Source organism: Propithecus coquereli, unplaced genomic scaffold, assembly GCF_000956105.1.
Source record: "Propithecus coquereli isolate 6110/MARCELLA unplaced genomic scaffold, Pcoq_1.0 Scaffold105, whole genome shotgun sequence".
Taxonomy (NCBI): Eukaryota; Metazoa; Chordata; class Mammalia; order Primates; family Indriidae; genus Propithecus; species Propithecus coquereli.
This window is the reverse complement of record NW_012134414.1, coordinates 4559795-4564899: the sequence shown is the minus strand read 5'-3', so window position 1 is coordinate 4564899 and position 5105 is coordinate 4559795.

Below are 5105 nucleotides of genomic sequence, written 5' to 3'. Positions count from 1 at the left end.
GAGGAAATGTGTACATTTTTGGAAACACATAACCTTCCAAGCTTGAATCAGGAAGAAATAGAAATCCTGAACAAACCAATATCAAGCAACTAGATTGAATCAGTAATAAAAAACCTCCCCCCAAAAAAGCCCTAAACTAGATGGATTCACAGCCAAATTCTACCAGACCTACAAAGAACTAGTATCTATCCTACTGAAAGTTTTTCATAACTTGGAATAGGAGGGAATTCTCCCTAACTCACTCTATGAAGCCAGTAGCACACTGATACCAAAGCCAGGAAAGAACGCAGCAAAAAAAGACAACTAAAGAATGATATCTTTCATGAACACAGAAATAAAAATTCTCAACAAAACACTAGCAAATCAAATCCAACAGCACATCAAAAAAAATTCATCACAATCAATTGGGTTTCATCCGAGGGATGCAAGGAACGTTCGACACATGAAAATCAATAAATGTAATTCATCACATAAACAGAATTAAAAATGAAACCATATGATCATCCCAATTGTTGCAGAAAAAGCATTTGATAAAATCCAACACCCTTCATAATAAAAACCCTTAACAAACTAGACATAGAAGGAACATACCTTAAACTAATAAAAGCCATATATGACAAATCCACTGCCAACATCATACCGAATGGGGTAAAGTTGAAAAAATTCCTTTTAAGAACTGGAACAAGCCAAGGATGGCCACTCTTGCCTCTTCTATTCAATATAGTACTTACTAGAACTCCTAGCCAGAGCAATCAGGCGAAATAAAGAAGTAAAGGGCATCCATATAAGAAAAGAGGAAGTCAGACTATCCCTGTTTGCCGATGATATGGTCTTATATCTAGAAAAGCCTAAATATTTCTCCAAAAGATTCCTAGAATTGAAAATTAAATTCAGTAAAGTCTCAGGTTACAAAATTAATGTACACAAATCAGTAGCATTTCAACACATAATAATAGTCAAGCTGAGAAATCAAATCAATAACTCAATACCACTTACAATAGCTCCAAAATAAAATAAAAAACCCAGAAATATACTTAATCAAGGAGGTGAAAGATCTCTACAAGGTGGCCTATAAAACACTGTTGAAAGTAATCATTGATGACACAAACAAATGGAAAAACATCCCATGCCCATGAATTGGAAGAACCAATATTGTTAAAATGCCCATACTTCCCAAAGCAATCTACACATTCAATGCAATCCCTGTCAAAATAACTATGTCATTCTCACAGAATTAGAAAAAACAATTCTAAATTTCATATGGAACCAAAAAAGAGCCTGAATAGCCCAAGTAGTCCTAAGTAAAAAGAAGAAATATTGAGGCATCACATTATCTGACTTCAAATTATACTGCAAGGCTATAGTAACCAAAGCAGCATGGTACTGGTATAGAAGTAGACATATAGATCAAGGGAACAGGGTAGAGAACTCAGAAATAAAACCATATACCTACAACCAATTGATCTTTGACAAAGCAAACAAAAACATACACTGGGTAAAGAATCCCATATTTAATAAATGGTGCTGGGAAAATTGGAGAGCTACATGCAGAGGCGGATGCAACTAACAGGCCAGGAAAACTTTAAGCGGCTTTTACTGCAACAATTATTTTTCAGCTGTTTCTTGAGGATGAAAAATATGGGTGTTCTTGACATCTGAAATCAGGACAACTTACTATAGTATTCATTTCCATGGTAGACAACCTAGAAACTGTAACTTTGAATTGCTTAACACATTAGATGTTTCCTTCTTTTCTGAAAAATATACTAATCTTAAAGCAAAAAACAGTATTTTTAACAATTATATTCTACCAAGTGATTTGCACCTATTTTCTAATAAGACACTTCTATATACTAAAGCAGCTTTATCTTCCATTTTAAGTATTCTTTCTACATAATCCACATAAGTATTACGATTTTTTTGCTAAGCAGATATTCAGTTGTTTTTTTTTTTTTTTTGCTTTAAATATCTTTTATATACTTCATTGCTTTAAGCCATATGCATACACACACATTTCAGTATGGTTAGTAAAGTGAACACAGTATAAAAGATTTATAGATTAAAATGAGAACATCAAAGTATAGAGTATAAAGTTTAAATACCATCTCTAAAGAGTCTACACATATGATGGTAAAACCACAAACCAACCAATGCATGAAAATCTTTCCTTTTTAAGTTTTGGCTTTTCCAAACAGAGTTTAAAACCATTAAAGGACTTTCTGTGAAGTAAATTTAATGTGCTTACATGGAAGTGCTTAAACATAAAATAATTCCACCTTCGCATCATTTTAAAATTTAACTCTTGCAGCCATAGAACCTAAAGTGACTGTCATCTCTCAAAATTGAGGTGTAGAATGGAAACAATCTATTATTTCTTAAGGTGCCTTAGTATATGGCAAGGGACAAGTTCATTCACTTAATAACGAAATTAAAATAAAGACATTATACTTTATTGTTTGTTTTAATGTTAATTTCACACTTAGTTATTAATTCCTTCTCAGGTAAAGGCACTAGGGTAACTTATTTAAGTTATTTAAAGCATTGATGATCAATAAAATGTTGAGAAAAAGACTTTATTTTATAATAGTAATGGCCAAATTGAATTACTGGAGTATCTCCTTCTTTAATAATAACAGCAGTGACAATTATTACTATTATTGTTATTTCTATATTTGGGAGCATTTTAGAGTTTCTATTTTTTAGTTTATGGAATTTATGAAAGGTATTTTGTAATATACAAATTTGACTTGAGTGTAATAGGTAACTTACATTTCGAAAACCTTAGTCTGTACTTATTATTTAATGGATACCATGCACTGTGTAAAGTATTTTACTTGTATTTTTTCAGATAAGCCTTTAAGTCTTACAACACCTTTATGTTGTAGGTGTTATTATCTCAATCTATAGGAATTTATGTTTAGACAATTAAGTAATTTGCCCAAATTGCACAGCTAGTAAATAGTAGACCTGCATTCAAACCCAGGCCTTTCTGATTCCAGAGCTATGCTTCTAAACCTTCCCACAATGCAGACTTCCTAAACTGGGCTTTCCAGACCTATGACTATCACAACATTTAATCCTAACAATTACATGAAGCAGAAAATGTTACCTGTATATTAACAATTGAAATCGTGGCGCCGATAAATAAATTTGCATGTAAGTGTCATAGTTGATGATATAATAAACCAAGGTTCATCTATGCTGTTAGAGCCCATGCTATTTTCACTATTCCAGCCCAATTGGACTTTCAGCCATAATGGAAATGATCTCTCTTCTTGGCTCTCCAGTAAGGTAGTCACTAGCCACATGTGGTTGAAAGGTGGCTAATGCTACTGGGGAACTGTGTCTTAAATTTTAATTAACTTTACTAAATTAAAATTCAAATTTAATTACTACATGTGGCTAATGGCTGCCACACTGGACAACACAGCCATATTGAACTCTATTATTCTGACCTCATAAACAATATATAAAGAGAACCTTATGAAAAATTGTTCAATGAACTAAACTATTAAATGAACTCAATTTTAAATAAATCCAATTATTTCTCATTAGGTAATCCTTTAATTCAACATAAACTGGAGTTTCCAAGTAAAATAACCTAGTCATTTCTAATGTGGAATTCAAAAATTTTTCTTCATAATTCTTGCTTTAAGTTGACTTTTTCTCCTAGTTGCTTTAGTTCTTTTTATAATACTTTAACTTCCTGTCAAATTGCCTAAAAATAGAAAAATAAAATATTTTAAGTCATGTTGGAAAAATATTTTAGCAAAGATTCTTGAGAGTCTCCTTTATTTTTCTACACATAGAAAATGTGAACTCAGTCTCCAGTCTTTCTGCTTACGTGTGTTTTGTATTTTACTGGTCATGCTGTGATGTTCACAGATCAATAAATCACAACTTGGAGGACTAGAAGTCAGAGATGAGGCAGTTAAGTCAAAAGGGGATTGAGCTTAATGTCATAGTTCCTAGTCTGGGCAAACAACCCAAGGCACAAAGCTTTCAGTTTTTGTCTCTCTTGGTGACAAGGGTAAACAACCCAAAGTCTCACAAAATTAAATGTTTCCCCAGGCTAAGGTCGACAACAAAAGTTACTGGCAGACAAGCTGCCTCAGTGCCAGCTTAAGCTGCTACTTAAGATGAAGAACTCTGAAACAACTCCCTGTCCCCCGAAACTTCCCCTACCCCATACACACACATGATAGGCCTCGAGGCTACTTTCACCTTATTTATGTCCTTAGGACTATTCTTAGAACTTTCTAAGATAATATCTGGACTTCTGAGAATCAGCAAACAAAACAACTTTTCTTTAGCTTGCAAAATTGATACAGATCCTCCTTATGTTATTTCCTTTTTTTCTTGTCCTACCCTGCCTCCAGGCATCCAGAGGGCGCTGGCAAAGTCATCTGTTTAAGAAAAGCTATTGATCTATAGTTACGCACATTCATACCTGCCAAACAGTTTTTATCGTACACATTTCCCTGATTTTTCTTAGAATCCAAGCATCTCAGTGTAAACTTCGATTAAAATCTAAAATCATTGGAGATAGTATTATCTCTCTTATATTTATGATTAAGAAACCAAGCACTCTTCTCCCTATCATAATCATTCCCTTTAGGTCTTTATTTATTTATTTTTTTCACTTGACTCCAGCTCAAGATTAAATAAAACTTTCACAATACAGCTCATATATCAGCAAGATGGAGATCATTTATAAATAATTATCCATATTTCTTGTCACTCACCTCTCTTGGCCTCATGTAAGTTTTATTATTAAATTAAATTGATTAGATGTAAATTTTATTGATTTTCTGCTTGTACTTAAATATTAACTCTGCTCCTTGTATGCTGTGACCTTGGTCAAGTTGTTTTAATTCTCTTATCCTTAGTTACTTAATCTGTAAAATGGTACTTCACGATACTGTTGTGAAGATTAAATGTGAAGATAATCCATGTACTTACCTCATACAAGTTGACATATTAAAAACACTTAATAAATGGTATGAATATCTTTCTATAATGACCATGTAAATAGATGTAAGAAAATTAGCTAATAAGTACACATTTTCATCTATATGGATAGTCATGCACAATAATGGATATTC